This window comes from Silurus aristotelis (assembly GCF_946808225.1).
Source record: "Silurus aristotelis genome assembly, chromosome: 5".
NCBI lineage: Eukaryota > Metazoa > Chordata > Actinopteri > Siluriformes > Siluridae > Silurus > Silurus aristotelis.
In genome coordinates this window covers 8137145-8164551 of record NC_139578.1, presented here as the reverse complement: position 1 = coordinate 8164551, position 27407 = coordinate 8137145, and the positions used below count along the sequence as shown (strand labels likewise).

At 40.0% G+C, this 27407-nt stretch overlaps 1 long non-coding RNA gene across 1 annotated transcript in view; it reads left to right on the top strand.

Annotated features, from left to right (window-relative positions):
- LOC310726390 overlaps window positions 1-27407 on the top strand; it is a 106898-nt gene that overhangs the window by 70393 nt on the left and 9098 nt on the right. Inside the window, exons 7-8 of the long non-coding RNA XR_014533713.1 lie at window positions 1484-1641; window positions 15180-15282. This is a non-coding gene — a long non-coding RNA (uncharacterized lncRNA). The remainder of the gene's footprint in view (window positions 1-1483; window positions 1642-15179; window positions 15283-27407) is intronic.

Here is a 27407-nt window from a genome sequence, read left to right as displayed (position 1 = left end):
GAATTTACTCGATCCACGATACATACTTGTAACCGGAATAGGCCAAGTCAAGAATAGACTGAAGGTGCTGTGAAATTCCAGGAAGAGATGGAGAAAAACAGATCTCGTATCACATATCTTACAAACGAACATATATATCTCTTTGCATGCCTCCAATTCTAGCATTACAAGGCGTAGATGTGCAGCTGCCTTGGATATCCTGTACGAATTCTAACCGGAATGAATCGACCGGGTACGATATATATTTCTGGGACGAACATTTGTCATATAGGCACCAGGGAAAAGCACATTGGCATCTCATTTGCGTTAGAACCGTAAAAAAAATTTGTTGGTTTTATTCTGTGAACGTTGCATTGTTTTATACTTACGAATACTTACTTACATACATTTTTGCTCCTACGCTGCATAGTATTTTTTACATTTCATCAATTTCACAGCAGGCTTAGAATTAACAGGGAATGAGCCATGAGAGGAATATTTATCAGGATGCCAGTCTACTTAAATTATGAGACCATGTGGTTTGATGGTACCGGTACCATCGTGAATTTGATTATTTTCCCATAACAGCATATAATACAGCAGTGTCATGTACCATTTGTTAATAAAAAGTCATGCTTTTTGACCGTCGATAAAGACAGAAAAAAAAAACTACACCCCCTGGATGTTTTATTGGTGATGGAGGGAAAAAGTCATCCCGCTTTTCCCATGGCAGAAAGTACCAACATTGGAATGTCGTGGATTAGGTCAAGTCGCTACCATTACACATCACGTTGCTAAAGAAATGATTCAAATAAGGACAAACAATTACAGCACAATCATTCGAATTGCTCTAAGTCAATCGACCGACCAGTCAAATTTAAGAATCGTAGAGGTCTGTGGTAGAAAGATGTTTAAATATTCTCCATTTACTCACCAACAACCGTCTCAAAAGAGAGACCGACTGAAATGACCCTGTACAACGTTCACGCTGTAATCCTGCAAGAGGCTTATATAACGTCTGGCCAAGACACCGCTACTTATGCGTTTGATAAACTGAGTGTAAGATTGTTTAGAGACTCTGTTACAACAGATGAAAGTGATTTTGAAGTATTAAAGACTAGGAGAAAGAGACTTGGGTCACATTCAAGCCACCCACCGTTTTGCTTCGACCCACTATAACTTAGAGTGGAGGTTATTCGCTCAGTAGACATTGTTTCTGTTTGTGGTTAACCACAGAGTTGCATGCATGGGATGGCGACGGAATGAAAGACAGACATGATTCCCTTTTTACATGGTTAAATAAAGAAAAAAAATAACACTTTATGTGCTTTGGGAATGAGATTTTCTGCTAACACATCTGAGCCAAAAATACCAGCAGACACCCCTAAGAATGAAAGTGTACTAAATGTCTTCTTCTTTTTTAATTATTATTATTTATATATTTTTTTTACAATATGGCCATTTGCTAGTGATTTTGTTTCTGTTCTGGTGCCTTTTTCAACAGTGCAGCTTGGATAAACCAGGGCTTACTACCCTATTCTGCATACATGAGCTCACAGATAGACGCGGTTGATCAGTTGGCGCTCTGGTGGACAGGAAGGAGAGAATGCGTCATTCCATCCCCATCAGAAAGCATGACGCGATCAACCATCAATCTTTCAGGTATAAAGAGAACCTGAAAATCACATTTTAGTAAAAGTCCGATCAAATCTTATTTGTCACCTACACATTCATACAGAGTACATGTAGTGCAATGGTTTTTACAACTGGAAATAGAAATAGAATAGACTTTTACAATTTGAAAGTCACCAATTCCAATGGGACTCGAGTAAAAGTTTGAGTATCTGATTTTAATAGTATGGTAATCCCCTGCCCCTGGTTTATCGCGGACTAACATTTGCCACATAACTACAATAGACCAAAAAAAGTAAAGGGAATTGTTTTTATAGAGTTTTATGTTGAAATAATGAAATGTATTAATAAAAAATATAATTATGAATTATAAAATGAAGGAATATGTTAATACAGTACAGTACTGTATACTTAAAATAGCTATCGTGAGAAACGGGGGATTACTGTACCTGAGTATTTTACTCATTTTGACCCTAGGCTCAAAGAAGCACAAGACACATGTTGGTGAAAAGCCAAAAGCTGTTTTATTTCCTAAAATACAAATGAATTTTACACCTTAACACTGCATTAACCAACATCAACATTACAGCCAGAATGAAACAAAGATTAAACAAGTCAGTCCAAAAAAAAATAAATAAAAAAAGACAGTGGTAAAGCAATCCAAAAGGGATCTTCGATTACCAAATAAAATGACAGCATCATGTCACAAAGTAAAAAAACCAGGTGGCAAAACCAATAATAGTTAATAATTTTAGATCTTTTTAGACTGAACGTGATTCCAGCAGTGCTACAAAAGTCACTCACAGGCAGTAGATGTTGTTAGGGGAGTGTTGAGCCCTAATGACATCAACAGAGGTGCAATTGGTAACGGACAGGACCACATGTTGCATTTAATCTTCTATCACTGCACACCTCAACAACGATGAACTGAACCGTAATAAATGGACATTCGGTGCCACCCAGATGAGGATGTGGTTCCCTGTTGAGTCTGGTTCCTCTCAACAGTTTCTTCTTTTTGCCATCTCATGGAGTTTTTCCTTACCACAGTCTTCATTGGCTCATTCATTAGGGACAAACATACAGCAACAGTAAATTTACTCAAATCCTTTACACCACAGTTACAGTTTTTGTTTTAGAAATGGTTGTACCTAGAACCTTTTTTGAACAAAAATCCTCTGTTGCAGGATACATCAAACTTTGCCAATGAATACTTTTAACGTTTTTGGACAGAGCTTGTTTCCTAAGAGTGCATTTGTTTAAGATGAAATAAAAAAAAACCCAGGGTTGAGTTTGCTGGCTCGAATCCAGATTTTGGCACTTCATGGAATTGCCTGTCCAGCTTGTGCAGCTTTAGGTTGTGATGACGGTGCAGTGTAGGATATCTGATCACATCATCCGCTCCTCCTTAATCAAATTGAGTGATGTATATGTGTCAGGCCAGGGAGGACACTATGGCCTAGTGCCACTGTTGCCTTGAGCCCAACTGACAAGCTCATAAAACACATCTGTTACATACTCACCAGCTTGTGAAAGTTTAGGACGTGCTGTGTAATAGGCTTCATTCACGTTCCGTTTATGCCCCCCCCCCCTCCCACACACACACACACACACCAAATCGAGATTAAAGCTGGAGCCAGGACGTCCATAGCTATAATTCTATCTGCTGCGTTTCGGAAGCAGCCGAACGTGTAAGCAACGACCTGGAAAGCCACATCGAATTTTATAGAGTCACAGTTTGAAATAGATTTTAATCGCCCTGTCTGTGGCGGAACAGGTTTGTTTGGAGTGTCATTAGTATTACGAATGTACCGTCTGTTTGTTTTGTAAATACAGTCCTTTTAATTAAACCTAATTAGCGGTTTGATCTCGTAAAGATATTTTTTGCTTGTACATAGAATCTTTTTATCAATGATAGTAAAATATTGTGTTATACATATCATTTCTTGTACAGGAAGGAAGAATCTTGCTGACTCAGAAGCTCTAGTAAACTCCCGATGACCTTTTTTGAAATAAATAAATAAATTCCCAATGCTAACATATATTTCATCCAGACGTCTTTGAGTTGGACTTAGCATCCAAGGTCAAAGCCGGACGCGAACATGACTTTCACGGCGTTTTTGCGTCGCGACAAATAAATCGCTGATGCAACAGGACCACAGCCTTTGCTTACCCTCATCATGACAACGAACATCTGTCTTACTCCAGTGAAGATTTAGCACCAGCAATAAACATGCAGCAGTAATGCAGTCTTGAAGCTGTTACTACACTACTGGGCCATCGAGACAAAAGGAACAATACAATCGTTTGTATTGACTGATGGACTTTCTGAGCGGTGTGTATTGTGCTAAATTTACTGACATGCGTTTTTTACGATGACGTGTTCAGATGTTTCCTGTCGTTGATAAGCTGTAACGGCGCAGCACCGGCGTGTAAGAGCTTCGGAGAGGTTAAGGAGTCCCGATGTTATCCTCACTGAGCTGTCAGGCCGTCCTGCTGTGACAGGGGGTCATGCTGTTTTAATGACAATGTCGGAGCCCATTATATCCAATGCACCATGCTTAGGGCCAATTATGCCTACTACTCCTTTTCTATTTTCAGGAGCTCTCATTGACCTGGCAGTGTGTGTGTGGGGGTACATGTTTTTAAAAATGTCCCCACAAAACGTCCTTTCAAAGAACGGAATATCTGTCAGTTTTGATCTTGTAGGGATATTTGTTTCCACTCATTTGTACGGCCCATTGGATAGATTTTTTTTCTTACACAAACACTGGACCTGCAATAATAATCAGCTTAAGGTCCTCATAATGCTGGTAAGGCAGACAAGTGTGTGCTAAAAAGCCGTCATGAGCTGTTAAATGGGAAAAGCAAAAGCACTATATTCCACAAGATAACTTGCTCTTGCCCACAATGCAAACATTTTCATGGATTGCATTTGACTGTGCTTCAAAGTGTATTTTTGTGCACACACACACATTGATAGAGGTCTTGCGTATCCACGAACTGCATGTGAGGACATTGATGAATGTGGCTTTCAGTGCAGAATGTGCAAGCAATTATCAGTCGTGTGGCTGGAGGGTGGGCTTCCTGGTGAGCCTGCCCATGTGGTACACAATTGTCAGGGTTGGGGTTAGAAAGCCCAGATAGATTTTTTATTTTTTTTTTTGTATTTTTTTATTACAAAGTCTGAAAACTTTGTCTTTGTCTCAACAGAAAGGCTTGTTGTCTTGCCATAAAGAAAATCGCATTCATCTGTCTACTTGTGTCTGTACAGTTCGGTTTTGATGATGCTGAGAATATAAAGTTTGTTCTAGATCTTTGTTCCATTTTTTTTGTATAGCATTCCTTGAACAGTCGACATTGTCACAACGAAGTATAATAATTCCACAATTCCAGATATAAATGTATCCACGTCGAGGAAGCCAGAGGTGACAATGACGAGGAAAAATTTCCTGACATTATTGAAGAAACCTTGAGAGGAACCAGGCACAAAAAGGAACTCGTCCTCATCTGGGTGACACCGGATGGCGTGTTTATTAATACTTTCCATTCCATAAGCATATAAAGGCAAACCGTGCAACTGTGTAAGCAGGAAATTATGGGCAAAGTTATGATTGTGAGAATCAGTCATTTCCGAGTTTCCGTGTTCGGTGTTGGTGGAACTGTTTCTAGCCTAATCCAAGGAGAAAATCCACAGCCATTGTTCCTTTGTGTTCCTATATACAATAATCTCATGGTGATGTTGAGGCTGTACATTGAGTGCCCTCCTTATCAGCAGTGAGTGGTACTGAGATGATGAGAACTCTTAACAGAAGTAGGGCATCAGGATGGATCAGGCAGGTCCAGAGAGGCATGTTGAGGGGGTGTGAGGTGTATGGGGGATGGGTGAATAATGGGTAAAGGAAATGTACACCGTGTCTTTGTTTGAAGGTCAATACAGAAAATGAGTGTTTGTGGATGCAACATTCAAAACCAAATCTACAAATTTACTGCTACAGCTTCCCTGGCCTTCATAATGAGCTCTTTCTTGGGATATGACTTAGTAATCCATGAATGCAGGTAGTGGAATCACTAGGATGTGTGACATGGGCATAAATACAGGCAGCCTGAACATGCTTTACTGATAATATGAGGTTGACAATAGGAGATAAGGCTATTAGAGAGCATACACAGGAAACAGCCGTAACAGCAGCGCTTTGTAGTTTGTGTACCCAAGATGCCGACCGTTCCTTATCTTCAAGATATACGACAGATTTCCTGCTTTCCCTTGGCACCCGTTCAGTGTTTGAAATGCGGCTGGCATTAAAACAACACTTGCGGAGGAAGGAACAACCTTATAAGGCTGTTGGATTTGTGCCAGTATCCGTTACTCATCGAAACAGAGAGCAAGTCGAAGAGTGTCGGGTGAGAAAATGACCTCTGCTCCAGAAACTTTCACAACAACCAGGAAAAAAAAAAAAAAAAGAAACGACACAATACTACAATATCTTAACTGGGGAGATTGAGTAAAGTATAATTAATTAACCAATTCATTAGCAACCAATTCATTTCTGGACTGATTGAGCCTAAGATTATTATTGGAGCAATGTTTTAGGATTTCCAAAAAGCAGTGCTTTTAACATTTAGATTAAAATATAAATAAATAAATAACCAATTTTTTCAAGACTTTATCCCTCACAGTTCTGTAATTTTGGAATATGTGACTAAGCAGCCCACAGAAGCTAGTGCATTCTGCTGCTGCAGAAAATCCTTGAGCTTTCTTGGCTCGGGTTTTATACGGGATATCCTATTTAATAGCCCCAGCTGCAGAGAGAAATCTTTTCATTTGAAAGCTCCTTGAGCATAAGCCATGAGGTCAGCTGTGTTTAATGGCTCGAGTTTGAACTCTTCTCCATCATTCCCTGTATTGTTTATTTGCCCTGACCTGTCTGACTCGTGAACCTGATGCTCACAGTCTGTCACCATATTCCATTTTTTTTTTTTTTGTCTTAAAACCTGTGAAAATGTCGTTTCTACATTTCAAATAACAGCAAGCTCGTCTCTCCATAATGGCATCCCACCCCCAGGTTAGTCTTCTCCACATGTCGAATATTTCCTCGAAGTAGGACCCAGCCTAGCAACTTGAGACCAGATCAAAGAAATGTGTCAAGCATCTGGAGCTGCAGCCGGAGGGCATGCCTGCACACACCTCCTGTAACGCACAATCACACGGCCCCCATCTCACACGGGAATCTCTGACAGCGCGGTCGTCCCGTACACGTCTACCGCACGCTACTATACGGAGGCCTGCATACTCATTATAAAATCTCCTTGCGCATCAGATCCCTGTCACTCTCGCGTTAAAGACTCCCATCTCTCGAGGATAACGAAGTCTTATACAAGAGTGTTGTTGCAATATCTTATCTGGAATTTAAACTTAGGCAAGGCTGTTCACGCAGGTGGTCGTTCTCTACTAAAGGCGAATCGCTAACGGAGGCTTTTCAGCTAAAATATCACAATAAATAATTTCATCATCCGGAGTTGCCTAATAAAGGCAGGAAAAACGAGCATTTCCACCATTTAAAATTTAAAGATTCTCAGTATAGAGTGTCAGAAAGCTAAACCATCAGCACATGTTAATTTGAGAGCACGTGTTCTATGCAAGGGTGCGGGTCTTCCAGGCAGTTTCAGTGAATATCGGAGGGTTCAATCACCTTTACAAATCACTATAGTTTCACATTCCGGTTCGCTCACCTCACAATTTGCTTAGGGTGTGTGTAGGCGTGTGGTAAAAGTTTTTTTTTTTAAACCCCCCCTCCCTTTTTTTTTTCTTTTTCTTCCTGCAGCAATGCTGGTAGTGTTACGATTCCTGTTTTCACTTATGTTAGAGCAGTTGTTGTCTCATCAGCCTCTCTTCTTAATCTTAATGTTGATTAGACAAAAAAAAAAAATAGATATAGAAGATTTGGGAAAATGTGCTCAAATTGGTGTCTCCTTCCATATCGATAAACATGTTCAATACACATCTACAGTGAGGAAAATAAGTATTTGAACACCCTGCTATTTTGCAAGTTCTCCCACTTAGAAATCATGGAGGGGTCTGAAATTGTCATCGTAGGTGCATGTCCACTGTGAGAGACATAATCTAAAAAAAAAAATCCAGAAATCACAATATATGATTTTTAAACTATTTATTTGTATGATACAGCTGCAAATAAGTATTTGAACACCTGTCTATCAGCTAGAATTCTGACCCTTAAAGACCTGTTAGTCTGCCTTTAAAATGTCCACCTCCACTACATTTATTATCCTAAATTAGATGCACCTGTTTGAGGTCATTAGCTGCATAAAGACACCTGTCCACCCCATACAATCAGTTAGAATCCAACTACTAAAATGGCCAAGACCAAAGAGCTGTCCAAAGACACTAGAGACAAAATTGTACCCCTCCACGTGTAGGCTGGAAAGGGCTACGGGGAAATTGCCAAGCAGCTTGGTGAAAAAAGGTCCACTGTTGGAGCAATCATTAGAAAATGTAAGAAGCTAAACATGACTGTCAATCTCCCTCGGACTGGGGCTCCATGCAAGATCTCACCGCGTGGGGTCTCAATGATCCTAAGGAAGGTGAGAAATCAACCCAGAACTACACGGGAGGAGCTGGTCAATGACCTGAAAAGAGCTGGGACCACCGTTTCCAAGGTTACTGTTGGTAATACACTAAGACGTCATGGTTTGAAATCATGCATGGCACGGAAGGTTCCCCTGCTTAAACCAGCACATGTCCAGGCACGTCTTTAGTTTGCCAATGACCATTTGGATGATCCAGAGGAGTCATGGGAGAAAGTCATGTGGTCAGATGCGACCAAAATTGAACGTGTTTGGAGGAAGAAGAATGATGAGTACCGTCCCAAGAACATGTATTGCGAGATTTTGGGGAACAACCTCCTTCCCTCAGTAAGAGCATTGAAGATGGGTCGAGGCTGGGTCTTCCAACATGACAATTACCCGAAGCACACAGCCAGGATAACCAAGGAGTGGCTCTGTAAGAAGCATATCACGGTTCTGGCGTTTAATTGGGTTAAGTCTCCAGACCTAAACCCAATAGAGAATCTTTGGAGGGAGCTCAAACTCCGTGTTTCTCAGCGACAGGCCAGAAACCTGACTGATCTAGAGAAGATCTGTGTGGAGGAGTGGGCCAAAATCCCTCCTTCAGTGTGTTCAAACCTGGTGATAAACTACAGGAAACGTTTGACCTCAAACAAAGGCTACTGTACCAAATATTAACATTGACTTTCTCAGGTGTTCAAATACTTATTTGCAGCTGTATCATACAAATAAATAGTTTAAAAATCATACATTGTGATTTCTGGATTTTTTTTTTTAGATTATGTCTCTCACAGTGGACATGCACCTACGATGACAATTTCAGACCCCTCCATGATTTCTAAGTGGGAGAACTTGCAAAATAGCAGGGTGTTCAAATACTTATTTTCCTCACTGTATACGCTGTAACCTGCTAATTTGGTTGATAAGGAAAACTTAAAGGTGGGAAACCGGGGGAGTAAATGCTTCCCTCTTTTCTTTTTATTCCAGGGGGGCTGCTAGACTTCCACATGTTCCCGAACTAGCTATGACTCCAAATTTATTGGCACCCTTTTTGAAAAAAAACACTCTCATGAGCATCAACTGTATAACCAATCAATTAGAGAGTAACTCGCACATGTAAACACACACACCGTCAGACAGTGGGAGGAAACTGGAGTATTTCAGTTAGGGGATTCTTTTTTATAAATAGTTTACAAAATATAAATATACTGCTTTTCTTGGGTTAAATATATAACTGCCAAGTAACTGGAGTTAATCCAGTACTTTACATGGTTCACACTTCCTTACAAGAGAACTCGATACAATTAGACTGAAAGAACCTTCCTCTATAAACATAGAAAAAAAGATGATTTTATAAATTTATTTATTTATTTATTTTTAATCATTTTTCTCTTAAAAGGCTCACATGGTTTTTCTGTGCTGTGGACGAGACACCACAAATGCAATCATGTTTCAAAACGACTCTGTCCAACCAAGCCACTTTTTTAATTCAATAAATGTTGCCATTTTGGTGCACGTGTCTAAGTCTTTAACACCAGATGTAGCGCAATTCTAGCACAAGCTTGTGTCCAAATATAGTTTTGCTGATGTGACACGTTTCACTGAAATGAGTGAAAAGGCAGCGGTTCGGCATTTTATCCACAGTGTTTCTGCTATTTGTGTGCATTTGATATTGTATGAATCGCAGTGTATTAAATATATTTCTATGCTTTTTTTTTGTTTGTTTTTTTAGAACATTTGAAGTGAAAATTAAAATACAAAGTGAGTGTCAAGCGAAGTGTCAACTTGTTGGTCGATCAGAAACTACCCACCATTTAAGCTATACAGGAAAACGCCTACCACACTTTTAGGTAATAAACACCAAAAGTAATTATACACTTGGTTGCACAGATATTTCCTGGTGGCTATATGTACTGACGCTATATAAGAAATGTGGGAAATGGAATTTATGGCTCACTGATGTGATTATTTTCTAATAAGGTTAAATATTAGTTTTGTGGGCACTCGTGTACCTACATGTACAAAGAATGAACTGAAAGCTTATATAAGCTTTACTCTCATCATTCACAAAGTTGCCCCTCCTACGTGATTAGCAAAACTATGCATTCATGCTTACAGCATGTTCTTTGTGTTTGTGCAGCCTGGAAAGTGAAGACAATGTTCTTTTTTTTTTTCCCCTGCTTCTTTTTTTTTTTTTTTTTTTTTTACATCCATAGGACTTTGCCACATATCTCTAGACATATACTTTAGTTTCTGTTTCGTCTTATTACTATATATATATATATATATATATATATATATATATATATATATATATATATATATATATATATATATATATATATATATATATTTATTTTAAAAAACACCATTCTGTCACAACTTGAGTGGGAAATGTTCTAGCAGAGTTTCGTAATCGATTTTCATTCAGCCGTTGAAGAAAGTTTAACCTAAACCCTACAGCAGGTTTAACAGCAGTCAGTGTACAAATGAATGAAATTAATTTGAAGGTTGAATCTGTTATGGCTTGTACTAGTATATCATAATGAGTCATTTGGAAATTTATCCCTATTTGCTATTACAATAACTTCCACTTTTTCTGGAAAACTGTTTCCCTAGGTTTTGTAGTGTAGTAATGGGGATTTAGGTTCAATCTGCCACAAGAGTCAAAGCTCTATAACAAGCCACTTAAGATCTTTCACTCCAACCCATGCAAATCATATCTTCATGCAGCCGACTTTGTGGACAGGGGGGATTCAAATCTATTACATTCAAAGACATCTCATACGGTTACATGGCTCCAACTTTGTGGTACCATTTTGGGAAAGAACCACATATGAAAGGAAAAGTCAGGTGTCCCAATACTTTTGTTTATACAGTGTATCTTCATTCAAGGCAAATTTGATCGAAGTGAAGCAGGCGTATTTCTGCTTCTAAATACACGTGGGGGGTGTAACAGGATTTGGATATATTAGGGGGAAAGCGTGAATAAAATGTTGAAATGAGCATTTCTGCATTTTAGTAGAGTGTCAGTTTGTGGCCAGCTGCTCAGTTCAGCCTGCCTTGAATGCTGAATAGTGAGGGGTAGATAATGACCCATAATCTTCAAGTTACATAACCGGCACACTCGTGCTTTCTTTTGATTTGATTGGATATCCCCGAAAGCTGGTGGAGCCGGTGATTTCCCGCAATAACAAAGCCAGCTTTGCCCAGTTCAGTAGTTGAACAAATGTTCTAGTATTTCTCAGTGAGATGGGCAACTGTGTTATTGTTTCCACGGTTTCTACTAGGTATGAATCTGTACTCTCCATTTTGCTCACTGTGTACATGCCATTGTTTGGTCACGGGAGCCGAGTATCATGTGTGGTGCAGCGGTTTACCGTCGTCAGTGATAAGAGATGCGATCCATGGCAAAGCTGTGGAGAACTGGAAAAGTTTACATAGCAGCATCTGCACTGAGTGCATGATTAAACTGGCATTGGGCCCCCAAATAGGGAACGTGCGCACTTCCTTTCTTCTTAACCGGTTCTCAAAATAGGTTTAAGTTTTGTTGAGTAATGCATTTAACCATATGATTTCTGACACAAGAATGTTTCCCTCTACTTGACTACAAGCTGAAAAGCTTTGGATCGAGCCACATTTTGTACAAAAACCCACGCTTATCACTGTAGGTTAGCTTGTTTTAACCTGATTGGTCAGAAAAAGTTTTCTAGAACAGACATTTTTAGCTGTCATTTGAATAATAATTACAGCTTAATAAACAGCGTTTTAATTGTCTTTTAGGAGGAAGTTTCCACTTAGGGAATGTCTGCAGAACAACTAACATTGCCTTTGTGTACAAAGCGAGCAGCTTCATGAAGATATGTTTAATAAAGATTGGAGTAGATCTTGAGTGACCTGCTCTAGAGCTCTGACCGCAATCTTCTTGAACGCCTTTGGGATGAATTGGAATGTTGACTGCACCCCAGGGCTCCTCACCCTGCATCTGTACCTGACTTTACTAACACCCATGAGGCAGAATGTGCACAGATCTTCACATCTTCCCAGAAGAGTGAAGGTTATTATAACAGCCAATTGGAACTAAATGTGGAATAGGATTTTCAAAAAGCACATGTGAAACTTATGGTCAGGTTTAGAGCTGAAACATATGCGAATTTGTTTAGTCCATTTTACTACATATGGAGCACTGTGTTTCCCCACGGACCATTATTACTGATGCACCACCCACTAGACTCTGGAGCGCTCTGGACAGGTAAACACAATGGAAGCCAAAAAAGTGTTTGCCCAATTCTGACATTTTATTTCTTGCAATTCCCCCATTTTCTTTAGCCAATCAGGCAGCGTCACCCCTTCTGTAGTACCAGAAAGCTTTACACGTTCAAAATGAAACAATCAGCGGAATCACATGGTATCAAACTAAGCCTCCGATCCCTGGAAAGAACCCTGTCTAACAATCAGCTGTGGAGGAGACGGAACAAGATGAAGCAGAGGAGGCTTCATTTCATACATCAACAACTTCAAACTTCAGCCCGACAACATGGTTACCGGCGGATGCACCAGAAATGCTGACGTTTCCGAGCAATAAAGTCAGAATTGCGAGGGAAAAAAATAAGTTGGATTGCGGGAAGAAAAAGTCTGAATTAGACAAACTTATTTTTTTTTATGTGCTGCAAAAGGGCTTCCATACATCACAGAAGACGCTGCAGAATGAAAAATGGAGGAACTGGGAGAAAACAGGGAGAAAGTGCAGGATGAGGAGAAGATTCAGGCCAAAGCACACGACAGAGCGTTTCAAACTAAAACATAAAACACTGTAAACCTTTTTTTAAACTCATTTTAAATAGATTTTTATATTTATGATTTTTTTTGTATTCATATGTTTGTATTTGCGTTTTAATGTAATATGGCTGTTAAAAGAAAGTTCTTCAAAAGCTCTTCTTATCCGATTAATCGATAGAATAAGCTCTAATCAGGTGTCCACAAACTTCTGTCCATATAGTTTACCAAGCATTAATAATAGGAATAATAAGTAAATTGCTGTGGCATACAAGGAATAAAACACTAGGGCATGCTAGTTTAGTGGTAAATACTTCACCTTTGAAGCATTTCGTGTTTGATATGACCCGGGGGTGAGTTGTTGTGCATGGTGTGACACATTTTAAACCTTATACCTGTGATTCCGAGCTACTGAACACTGCCATATACTGATCCTCTTTTGTACCACTCACCTAATTAGTTACAATGCAGGGATGGTGTGCTCTCGTGGGTTGTACCACTCCTGGTTCAACTTAGGAATGATAAAGCCAGTAATCATGAATATGAAATTACGGAATTGTGTTTATTAACCCACATTTAACCCGGACACAGGAAACGAGAGCAGGTGTGCTTTATTTGGAATTATTGCATTTAGTTACTCATTATAGGAGGATTTTTAAGGCTGATACAGAACCAAGTGAGTGTTAAAGGTGTAGTTTTTTTTATTTTGACCATTTTTTTGAAAGAATTTACTCCGTTCTTTGAAAGTTGGAGGACTGTCCTCTGAAGGCAGTACATCACTTTGTGGCATATGGTTGATCAATACGGTTCTGCGACCCCAGCATCTAGCCCCCCACCCCAGGGTCACCCCTCATATCACACACAAACACTCTGAACTAGAGTTTTCTAAGTAAGGTTGGTATCCATATAGTACAGCATGGGGCACCTCAGTCAAGCTGCCAGTTTTCAGTTCCAGGAATCGCTCTCTCACCCCCTCTCCCACACACATGCTCACACACTCTCACATGGGTCATGGGATTTATTAGAACTCCCACAATTCATTGGATGCACAGACACCCCCCCCCCCCCCCCCCCCAAAAAAAAAAAAAAAAAAAAAAAAAACACACACACACACACACACACACCCTTTATGTCCCTCTTGCACTCTTTCACTTTCTTTCTTTTCACACTCCTGTTTATCTCTCTTCCTTTCCCCCCTGCTCTCTCAATCAGTAAAGGGCAATAAAGCACTTCAGTGCCGCTCTTATCTTCGCCGGCGTATTCTTCTTAAGAACACGTTACGGAAGTTCCCACACGCCCTCACACACCTAATGCCATTGGAGAATTCGGGGCCATGGATCGAATTTCACACCGGCTGGAGCAGGTCAGGAATATATGGACTGGCCGGAATTACTCTGATGACCGTGCAGGCAAAGAAGAAATAAAAACAAGAGATTTTGATAGTACAAACTATGAGTGGTAAAAGTGCTATTGGGGAACGCAACTGACTCGTCTTAGGAGAAAACAGGCAGCAGTTGAACCAACACTGGGTGTAGTTAAGTAAATAGAATACAATGCAGCATCAAGAGAAATCTAGGCGTCTAGATGGGGACAATTTTCGTGACATCGCATGTGCTTCGTCACCTTCTAGAAAATAACCTTCCGTACAAACCTCATTTTTGTATGTCATAGATCATACCAAGGGGCATATTTAAGAGGACGACTCACTCTTTGCACTTAGATGCTGAAATATATAGTTTATCTAATATGACGGACTTGTGTGTGTGTGTAGATGTACTGTATATATACAGGTGCAAAATCACCACCTCCGGAGGTGTGCAGTGGGTGTGTGTTTCTTTTTTTTTAGGTGAATTCATTGCCTGTGCATCATCGTTCTTAGAATTGTTCTTGGAATGCAGTTTTATACACTTGATTAGCTTTTACTGCCTGGAATGTCTTGGTACTTGAGAGTTTTATTGTTTCATCGGCACTTTCAAGCCCAGATTGTCATTACTCTTTGAAGATATGGCCAGAGGGAAGTGCTGTATGCGATTTCCCAACTCCCTCACACCGACTAATCGTTCTGGGCGAAGTGACCTGTTTGTTTGTTTTTTTTCCGTATTTGCTATTCTTTACACTATACTAAGATAACAAAATATATGATAAACTTTATGTAAACTTTTTTTTTATGTTTGCTTGCCATTTAATCTTGTTCTTATTTTCTCGACTAGATGGTGTCATCCTTATATTTTACATCCTGTGGCTGCAGTCTATGTAGGGGAGCGCTGGAGGTCGTAAACAAGGGCAAAACATAATTTGCATATCTACAGTCAGGTGAGAGATTGATGGTCTACCGTCTTTGTAGGTGTAAGCCACCAGAACTTTCTTGGAACTGATTGTCTGGAAGGATGAACACACTTTCATTTATTTCGTAATTTGTTGATTTCTGTGGATGACCATTATTTAGATTTATTAAATTTTCCTATAAGTGTTCGTTAGGTTGGAGATCCGTTGACTGCAATCTAGCATCTGAAAGCATTCATTTCAGGACATCAGCATCTTGAAAGCGACCGCTTCCGTCAAGATAGAAATGCTTCATCATAGCAGAGGTATAAAGAGTCCCTGAGAGACCTTACTCCATTACATGTTAAAAGTCACCAATTCCAATATGACTTGAGTAAATGATTTGAACAGGACTTGAGTATTTGACTCGTATTGAACCCCCGCATCTTAGAAAAACGATCAATGTGAATAATCTTATATTGATACACCATGTTGTTCTTCTGTAAGTTGACTAAAACCAAGGCAGCATAGTGTCTCCACATCTGCACTTCTGTTAAAACCTCCATATAGATATATGGAAAGTCATGTGACACAGGATCGCTTGTAGTTTCTTATTTTAAATCAACACTCTGTGTGTGTGTGTGTGTGTGTGTGTGTGTGTGTGTGTGTGTGTGTGTGTGTGTGTGTGTGTGTGTGTGTGTGTGTGTGTGTGTGTGTGTGTGTGTGTGTGAGATTGTATGGTCCAGTCTTGAATAAAATCTACTCCTTTAACATCTGGTGTATTAAACTATGGAGCTCTTTTTAGTTGATATTTGATGCCATTTCAGTGTATTCAATGCAGTTAGTTTAGTAATTTGCTCAGGAAAGATCATTTTACCAATATAGCAGCTCTCTGTAATGGCATTTTTAGTTTGGAATATAGAAGTTAAGGCAGATTTCCATAGGCACTTTGGAACCTATTGTACTGGTCACGTTTGATGCGTGGGGAAATAGGGAGTTGCTCACATTGCACTAGAATAAGCCAGTGTTATTGGGTCTAATTCATCTATTCTATCTCATCAAAGGGCAGCTTATATTTCAAATGCAGCCCTGAAATCGAATCCTATATAAGTAAGCTGTGAACGCAGCTAGCTCGTAATTATTCAGTCAGAATTGGTAATTGATATAACGGTATTCAAGCGTTAAGATGTAATGGAAGACCAGCGTGCTATTGAGTTACAGAAAAGCTGGGCGTGACTAATTCCTCTGAATCGGAGCAGGATCTAAATGTTTGCTTTCTCTCTCTTTCTCTTTCTCTTTTTTCTCTTGCATGGACACACACACACACACACACACACACCCATGCATACAGAAGTTGTACTGAGAGTTTAGGAGTTTGATAATGATGACGCTCTTGGAAATGCTTTTAGTATTATTTGCTGTAAAAAAAAAAAAAGAAAAGAAAAGAAAAAAAAGAAAACGCATTACGTAAGTCAGTGTTTGCTGTGTATTCTGGCTTGTACTCGTACATTTTGAACCCTGCCCATGTTTGATTACCGAAAACCTTTCAGCACCATATCTACTTCATTCAGAACACTCCTTTCATATTTCTTTGCAGTAATACAGCTACCGCTGGACTAACAATATGGCAAAGGGGGCCGGCTAACAAGATTTCTGAGTAACCAATACAGCACAGCGGATCACAATATCTTGTAATCTCATTGACTCAACTGTTCTTTCACACACAATTGGCTAGCAATGTATTGTCTTATGAAATGCTGTTGGTTGTCCTCACCATTATAACCATCTCCACCAACATATGTGCATCATAATATTATCATTCCTTTGTTGTTGTTTTTTGTTTGTTTTTTATAACCATTCCCTGTGTTTATGCCATCAGTCACAGTTGAGGTCGGGGTTATACGCTGATGTGACTCTGCATTCGTGTGGATGTGGCAGCTGCACAAGCAGTGCCGTACATGCATATCTTTCTAACATCTGGAGGATTCAAATGCGGCATCAGCGAACAATGCTTAGTTTGACCATTTCCTCTGATTTTCGCACAACATGGTGAAGATGGTAGAGTTGAGGTGAGGTGAAGGAAATGGCAAAAGGAGGCACACCATTAAATGTGTTCAACAAGCCATTAAAATGATTGCTTTTTATCATAGCAATGGATAAGTATTGGCTATAGTATTTATTTAATTTTTTTTTTTAATCTTGATGTGACACAGGCCATCTACGCTAAATTGGAGGGAGAGTTAAGCTAACCTTCCTCTTCCTCATGCATGTACATACATGTATACACAAGCTCATAGACGCCAACGTTAGGCTTGTGGTATTGTTTGGAATCCCGATTATCCCAATATATTTTTCACAAGACTACAGAAGGCAAAAAACACTGATTTTACTCATCAAAATTCATCTCAAAGGTTAATAGAGCACAAAGGCCTACACTTTAAGAACGTCTTTATTTAAAAAAAAAAAAAGCCAGAGAAGACCCACATGGTGCTGACTTCACATCCTCAATGCTCTACACACGTCTTTTATGCATAACACAAATCAATGGCTCAGAGGTGGCATTTAAGGTTAAGTCTATTGGTACGCAAACCTCAGTTAAATAGTCCTCAGCGATTGTAAATACGATGGCAGCGAAATACGTGTCTCTGCAAGAATTGCTACTATTGCAATAATCCCAGCTTGACTGTGCCCTAAGGGTCATCATGGATCTCCGGAGAGATCGGACACAGGCGCGGCATTGTTTCACATCTATAGTACAGACAGCTGGAGGCCGAGGTGTTATGGGAAGCATAAGAGGTGCAAATGGTGCAGCACAAGCGGCTTCTGTTGTATTGGAACTTTCCTGACCCTGTTCTTACACACTCTCTCACACACACTCACACACACACACACACACACACACACACGCATGCACACATACACACTAAACACAGTGTGGCCCTCGAGAGATGAAACACAGCACACATGCCTCAATGACTGTTTTCATTTTCAATCATCTGTATAACCCAAGCATTTGAGGTTGACCATTTGGTTCATGTCCTGCTGGCCCCCTCTGTGTAAGGTAAAGAGCTTTCTATCAGTGTCCGACCTACTGCTTTTCCAGCTCCACACAGCATCAGTGCTCCCTTTGTTGGAAGGAACAGCATGAGCAAGGCTTTGTGTAGGAGTGGTGCCAGACTGCTTGTGTGCACGTATGTGTGTTGGGGGGGTTAGTGACCAGAAGATTGTTAGGTTTTTGTGTATGCATGGCATTAATTAGCTGCATCCATTATAATGTCAAAGGAAGGGTCCCCTCAAGGATAGTAAGACAGATGAGTGTGTGTGGGGGGTGTATGGGGTGGTAATTCGATGTATATTTCAGTGTTGATGTATGCTTTGTGAGGTAAACTCACACACTGACACTCGCACACGGTGTTCCTAAAAGCTTACCGCATCGTCTTTGTATCTCCGGTGCTGCGCATCAGCCGGCATTTATGCAAACGATTATAGATTGGCAGGGATGCGTGTGTGTGTTTGCACTCTTAGAAATAGTACGATGGCGTGCTGTGACCCGTCTTCTGTAGGTTTATATGTTTAAATAGATGAGCTTAAACTGTAAACAATGTATTAGGCATTTACGAATGCCAATCAAGATGCAATGGCATTTTCTAATATAATGTGTAAAGCTTCGGGGGGGCTGTAGCACTCATCGTAATGGCCAGTTAAATCCTGCAAAATTGTTCACTTGACTTTTTCCTTATCCTCCTTGTACTCCTAGTAAAGATATAGCAACTAGCATAGCTTGCTTTATTTTTTTTAGGAATATTGCCTAAATTGTGAATTTGATCTTGTGATTTTTTTATTCTTTTTTTCCCCCGCACTCAAAACTACATTCTAATGAAAGACCGAGTACATGTGTGTGAATGAGAGGGAGGGCAGTGGAATGGTGTGGTTGCAGGGAGAAGAGGTGGTGAAGGTGGAGAAGTTCAGGTATCAGGGGTCAACAGTGCAAAGTAATGCAGAGTGTGTTAGAGAAGTGAAGAAAAGAGTGCAGGCAGGAGGGAGAAGAGTGATAGCAGGAGTGATTTGTGATAGAAGAGTATTTGCAAGAGTGAGACCTGCGATGTTGTATGGTTTAGTGGTATTGAGGTGGAGCTGGAGGTCGCAGAGCTGAAGATGTTCAGGTTTTCGTTGGGAGTGAGGAGGATGGACAGGATTAGAAATGAGTTTATAAGAGGGACAGCGCATGTAGGACGTTTTGGAGACAAGGTGAGGGAGATTGAGATGGTTTGGACATGTGCGGAGGGAGGGACATGGGGTATATCGGTAGGAGAATGCTGAGGATGGAGCCACCAGGAAGGAGGAAAAGAGAAAGGCCAAGGAGGAGGTTTATGGAGGTGGTGAGGGAAGACATGCAGGTAGTGGGGTTGAAAGCGATGTAGAGGACAGGGTGGTATGGAGACGGATGATCCGCAGTGGCGACCCCTAATGGAATAAGCCGAAAGAAAAAGACTCAAAGCTACATTCTTGTATTCTATTTACTATTCACAGAGGGAAATGCAACACTTTAGTTTTTTTTTTTGTCTTTGCTGACTGCTCTTGTTTGTTTTTCTATTTCTATACAATCCCCATTTGCTGAATGTCACCCCCCCCACACACACACACACACCCCAATCGTTAACACACGTTGCATGAAAGTATGAACTCAGACACCCATGCAAGTGTCAACGTATGACTCCTTGACGTGTCAGTAGATACACGGTTATAGAAGTGTAAATCAACTTCACTGCTTTACAGTAATGTGTTTGTGGTGTCCTAGTGAAGTCCACAGACAGGAGATTTGAATTAGTGTTAATTACAGTAGTCTTTAAACAGAGATGCACTTTCACCGATAGAAGTCAATCATTTCCTAAACAAATATGCAAATTTGTTTAAAACACAAGGATAATTTACGACTGTAAATATTTGCCATTCCTCTCTGTTTATGAACCGAGTCGTTTACTGCACGAGCGGGAAAAACCCTCGGCACGTCGGCTCATCGGCACGTGTGAACCCGAGTCCCTTTGTTATTAAAACAACATGAGGTGTTTCGCGTGGAGCCCAGACTCCTAGGCTTCGTTCTTATTCGGCTGTCAGCTTCAGTGCCGGGCTTCTTCACACAACCAGCATTCGGGATCTACAAAGGGCCTCCAAAGATTTGGACTTTTTCTAAGCTTATTCGCCTTCTGCTCTGTCTGTAAACAATTAGGACTAAAATGAACTCTGAGCATTCTATTAGGCTGAGGTCAAGCCTCCATTTTTTTTTCCTTCTCTATGCAGCCACTATTTCAGATTTCTGAAACATCATTCGACCCTATATTTGTGCTGAGTGAGCAAGGTAGTAAGATGTTAAGTTTTAGTCTTGACTAAGGGACTCTTTAAGGCACGACTTTTTTTGTTTAAAAGACAGGATCAATCGACCCGGGAGCAGACCCAACCTCAGATAACGTTCCCTCAGGAAGACGTTTCAATAGCTGTAATATTTAGGATGCAGGACACTGTCATAGACACTTAAATCCTAAATCACTATAAAAGCTTTGGCACTTATTGCCATATGAATATTTAATATTGACCCATGCGTTCTCTTAGAATAGCACTGTTATGCTTTTTTCAGGTCAGTTAAGGACTGTTAAGAAGGGGGATGGGGGGAATCACAGGCTCTCAGTCTTTTAGTACATTTGTTGGTATAAGGACTGGCCACATGGCTGAGTGTTGTTTCGAGGGCAGCTACTGTTTTCCCAGTGATTCACTCTGAAATCATCCACAGCAGCCATTTGTTTAGCAGTTAAAGGGAAGTGTTGCTTCCTTCCTATAAATGTCCACTTGATACAAGGCTTTTATTAAAAAAAATACAAATAAAAAAAGGAATTACACCATAAGAGCTGCAAACAATGTAATCAGATAATACAAGCTTTAAAACATTTTCACTCGTTTGCATGTATTTCTTTTTTTTTCTTTCTCGCTCATAATTTAATGATGCATTAGACATAATTTCGGCCTTTTGACTTGGGAAAGAAAAAAAAGAAAACGTTCCCTCAACGTTGGAATTCCGGCTCAGGAACTCGGGCTGGTCTCCTGAACTTAGAGATAAAAAAATAAATAAATAAATAAACTGTCTGTTCCAAGCACAAGCAAGACACAGCATTTATTACTTTTAAATGTCTGTAGACAAGTATTTGTTTTGGATTCATTCAAATACAGACATATTCACTTGTAAAATCTATAACATTGATTATGCAGTTAGACAAATGGTTATTCCTCTTACTTTCACCAGGGTTTTGGCAGGGTCTTAAAAGGTTTAAAAAAAAATTTATAAAATTAATTTTAGGCTTTAAAAAGCCTTCAAATTTTAAATAGATCTTATTTTCTGATGTTCAAAATGTTTTTTTGTTTGTTTGTTTCTTGTAGTGTTGCAGTTCTTTCTTTCGCTAGCCTAAATATAATTCACTGTATTACGACTAAAAAATAAGACTAACATGCAACAGCCAATCAGTTTTCTGTTATTGGCACGAGTTTCTTTCGGCTTGCATCACTGACGTATAACAGATTTTATTTTTGAACTTTGGGGAAGTGCAAGATTAGCAATATTTAGTTTGAAATAAATGAATTCAAGGCTTGGTTAAGGCCAGTTGCTAAAATGTATTTGTGTGTTTTTGATGTGATATAGGTCTTAAATTTAATTGTTAATGGTCTTATAAAAGTTATACATTTGACTTGGTGAAATCTGCAGAAACGCTGTTTGACAAATGGACATATGGAGGTGAAAAACTATGTAATTTGTAAGTTGAGGTGTTTTTTTTTTTTATTATTTGTATTTTTTTTTATTTCTTTTAAAACTTTTTTCCTTTTTTCCTCAGATCATCTAGTGCATAACCCGAATTCCGGAAATGTTTTAAAAAAAAAAATTAAATAAAATGAAAACTAAAAGACTTTCACATGAGCCAATTCTTTTTTGATCACAATAGAACATCTGTTTCTTCTTCTTCTTCTTTAGGCTTCTCCTATTAGGGTTCATTTCAAATCTGATGTCTGCTACAGGTCTCCAAAAAAGTTGGCACAAGGAAAACAAAGGGCTGGAAAAAAGCCAGAAATGTTCAAACGTCACAATTTTTTCAAATTTTGTGTATAAAAGTGTCAAATTTCTCAGTGTAAACAGTTATGTTCTATTGTGAATAAAATATTGGCTCGTCTGATTTGAAAGTATTTTACTTTTTATTTTGTTCGATTAAAAAACAAAACAAAACATACCAACGTTTCCAGAATTCAGGGTTGTAATTTTGAGTGACAATTCCTGTAATCCTTATCCATATGTACAAAATGAGTCCAAAAATGTAGCACACTGACAGTTTTTTGAAAAGACGAGTAACTGACGATACGCAGATATGACGAGCAAGTTGATTGATAACTCCGTTCATGTCACATGCTAAACTGTTTTAATGAAATCATTTTGGAGTCGTAACTCCAGGACTCCGTTTAGCTTTATATACAAACCAAACTAACATGGTGTCATTTCAAGCATCAATCTACGTATAGCAGTATGTAACTGAATTATTTATCCGTTAGCTGTGCTTTGTGATAAAATGTAGTGTTACTAGCTGCGTAAAATTCCAGATGGAGCGACAGGAACTTTTTGTCTGTGAAGTGCAGTTAAATGAATGGGCGAGGAAAAGATTGACCAGACATGTAACTTGTCACTTCAAATTCTAATTAACCAGGTGTATGACTTCCTGTGAAATCCACCCACGTGTGTTCCCAGTGCCAGAATTCAAAAGCAAAGGAATTCCTGTTGTTTGCATTTACAACGTCTTTGATAAGATTGGGAATGCGAGGTCCTGAGATTACTGAGATTGCTTTGCAGGGTTTTTCATATTCTCCTTGCTCATGCATTCAATTCAGTAGAATTCAGCTTAATTATTTATATTGCACTTTTAACAAAAAGGACATTGAGCCGAAGCAGCTTTTGCAGAGATAGAGGTTACGAAGTTTAAATGAAAAGTTTAGTTCCTTATAAGTTAATCCCTAATAAGTGAACCAGTCTTGATTGTGGAAAGAAAAACCCCCTGAGCTTGTATGAGGACGAAACATTGAGAGGAACCAGACTGAAAAAGGGAATCCATCCTCATCTGGGTGGCGCCGAATTTCCATTTCTTACAGTTCCATCATTGTTGAGGTGTGCAGCACTTAAATGCAGAACTGTTCGTGCGAACCGCAGTCCTAAGCCATAAGCAGATTGTGGACATTAATCGCAGTTCAAATCCATACGCAAATTTCTTGAGTTGCTCATTAATATAATGGACCTTCAGGCTGTTTATGTGGAACCATCTTTAGCTGCAGAGAGTGGTCTCCCATTGAAGAGAATTCAATCCAGAGGCAGGGAGTCGGGGTTGAATCAGGCCGATTCGAAGAGAAGGAAGGGGCAGGAGCACTGGCCACTGATACCCCAGGAGCATGTTACTCCTCGACAAATAGAGAGAAAGAGAGTGGAGGGGAATTAAGTACTTAAGACACTGTACTGAATGTTCAGGGTATAAGGAGTATACATTGATTTCTTCATCTTTCGGTCACCGGACCCAATGTTCTCGAGCTGGATTCTTCAAGGTTACAAAAGAGGAATGAGTAAGTACATTTTCAATGTTACACAATTAACTCTAATGATTTGTTTTTTCTTCAACAACACTCTAATCATCTATGAAAAGGAAATAAATCATATCAGAGAATTGGCTATTTATTTGGGTACCCATGCATTTATGAATAATAGAGAGGAAAGAACTGGATGACTAGATTCGGCTGAGTGAAGCAGTACTCAAATAGAGTCGACAAACACTTGAGAAAGTGCAGCACGTTCAGATTCTCATTTACAGCCACTCATAAAGTCCGGCCATTAATATTTTAGTGTGTTTTCTCACAGAGTATCAGTATTATTGCTGCAGTGTTGCCACCCCTCTCCGTATAGAATTAAAGGCCCGAACAGACCTGTAAGCACGGATTACCTTTCTGCATCGGTAAGCTGAAAATAATGCATCGGGGAGCACGGAGATGTGCTTCCAGAAAGAGAACATTTTATTCAGATTCGGGATTAAAGGTCTTTAGAGATCCGAGCAGCTCTCGAGTGATGACGCTGTAGCCGGAATCAAAATCAGCCGCAAGTTTCAAGTAATAAATGTACACAGTAAAGCAGATGATTGGAGGATGCATGGTGGAGAAGGAAAAAAAAGCTCAAGCACCAACATCAGAGCTCCTGCATCTGTAATTGGAGGATGTAACAGTAGCTTATAAAATGCTCCCGATATACAATGAGAGCTCGGTTTGACTGACGACAAAGTATTTTGGTTTAGTACTTTAGCATGAGTAATGACCTAGAGCGAGAGCCACGCCCTTTTCAAGATAAAAAAAAATTTTAATAAATCAATATGAGGTAATGATTTGCTGTTTAAATGTATTATACTTTTGTGTCAATATCAACATTGGTCATATAAAATAATAAATAAATAAAAATACTAGGGCTGAATTCTTCCCAGCCCAGAGTGTATACATTCATTCAATGTGAGCTTCTTGAGGAAACATAAAGCCTAAAAGGTTTGCAGCTGTCTGCATGCTTTTGAGTGTTGTGTTAAAAGTTTTTCTCACAACCTTCTTGTTATGAAATCGTGAGACCTCACGATACAATGCGCATCATTATCAGGCCATTGATTGATATTAGATTTAAGACTCCTATCTGATATCAGGAGCAGCTGTTTCTGGTCATATCAAAGTGTTTGGGCAGAGTTGAAAGTTCTGGTGCAAGTCCCCCGAGAGGCAGCATACAGAGAAGCGTTGACGCAGTTATGTCTACACGCTGCACTTCTGTCTGCAAGGCTGCCTAATTGCAGAGCACAGACGGCGGCTGCAGAGTGTTTTGACTGTAGCGGATTAGTGGAACACTACCTAATTACAGTAATGCGTTCTCACAGTGACAGCTGGGCCACTGCCGCCGGACTGCAGTGGTTTTGGTTGAAGTCCTGCTTTTTGACTAGAATTGATGTCCTTGTCATGAAGTTTTGTCGGACCAACAGGACGTCTTTACATCCATGACCATAAAACCATGTTTGATTAACTCCTATTTGACCCCTTTATCCTCCTGTACTGGGAACTATTTTTGGCTCTTGCGCCATGTCCAGTAACAGAGCGTTCGCAAGGATGTTCATTGTTACATGTGTACCATCAACACTTCCTCATTGTCTGGATTTGACATTAGTGCCATGCAGTTTCTCTACTGCATGTTCCTGTGATGCAATGACCCTGTCTGTTGCGCTGCTGCCATCTGCAGCTCCCGATCTGCACTTGAAGTCGCTCTGCATCTCCTCACATATAAAGAGGCAAACAAAAGACTGGGCAGTGTTTGTTTGCTTCTATTGTACAACAGTGTGGGTTTTGGATTACTTCCATAACGTTCAGCCGGATACATGACAATATGTCCATACCCCCCCCTTTCTCCTCAAGTGTGGCAGGTGCTGGGTTCAAATCGGCCTGAGTCATCCAGTGCACTACATCGGAATGGCATTAGTCATGCAGGGCTCCAGTTACTGTACTCCAGGCCTTTATGTCTTGAAGCTGTAAAACATGACCAATTCCCACCAATTCTTTTGATAGATCTTGTAGCGCTCTTCTCGAATTTCAGATTGATGAGCCGAAATCGTCGGAGGATCACGGATAAAATTGGTGCAGGAAAAGCACACTGGACAGGAAGTAAGGACGCTTTCCAAAGGCGGAAATAGTTCATTATCTCACCCTTTATTCAGAAGATGATTCATTTCTTCATCCTGATACTGTAGATTTATTTAGACTGCTGCTGTTAATAAAACCTGCTTTCCAGTCCTCATCCCCGGGTCTCTTCCTTACAATAACGTACTGAACATTCTTTCTCTCGTTTTTGATCGCTATACAAATAAAATAGTACCGATCAGGCTGCAGTTTTCTTAAGATGGAAGTGGAGTGAAATTATATGCAAATGAGATGAAAAACATATTGTAAAAAAAAAAAAAAATCCCACACAAAATAATCTCTTGTAATTCTTTTTTTTAAATTATTATTATTATTTCAGTTTCATTTTGGGGCTCAAACAAATGGCTCAGGTGTGTATTAGTGATTACTGAGTGGCGAGAAGGTAGATTGAATACAACAGTTGCTGCATAATGGATTTTTCAGAAATACAAGAGAACGACAGTAAAGAAGGACAAAAATGTGATTTATATCTAAGGAACGACGCATACAAAAGGAACGAGTTTAGGGTCGAGGATTGTTGACTTATAAATGACCTACTGGCGCCACGCTTTCCCCCGTGAACAATCCCTTCGCTCATAAACTCTGTCATATGGGCCGTGACAAGCTTGGAGGTCGGCAATGACCTGCTGAAAGTATGCCCTCAGCTCTCCTCGAAAACAACGTTCCTCTGTATACTGTGTGCAATACTCAGGAAAGGATTTAATCGCACGCCTGCTTGAGCTCTATTCCTCTGAGGCCTCTTTATACCCTCTCACTCGTTCCCCAAGCACTTCTGAGGTGACTTTGTTTGTTTGTTTGTTTGTGCTGACACCAGCGCTGAAGAGGAGCGCAAGTAATCTTGTTGCCATATGGTGTTTGGTCTGCTTTGTAGTGGCCACCCTGGGAGATGGCGCTCTGGAATTACAGGTCACACATATACATGGCGGGCCAGACACACACACACACACACACACACACACACACACAGGCAGGAAGTCATCGCCAGTGCCTCTTACTGTCTAAGTGTACAGCCAAGGTGTGTAAACAGACGGTCATTTGGCCATGCACCAGGCACCCTTGGTGAAAGTATCTTGATCAGTCAGGAAGGCCATTAAGAAAACAGTGTGTGTTCAGCTCGGAGGAAGTGTCAGCCAGCGCAGCGTGATACCGCGGTGCTGCTCTGCCGATCAAATTAAACACACACTCTGTGTGGGATCGAGTTTTCCCATAGAGAGCAGATCAATCATCACATTACTCACTATGACCGTAAACCCCTCACCCTCTGATGTGATACTCACAACCCTTTCCCTTTCCTCACTGCGATCTTTCCACTAGTCAGCTGACTCCCGCCGGCCAATTGGCAGCGCGGTTACGCACATCGCATTCCATCTGGCTGAGAGGGAAAGCTTTTTCCTGTT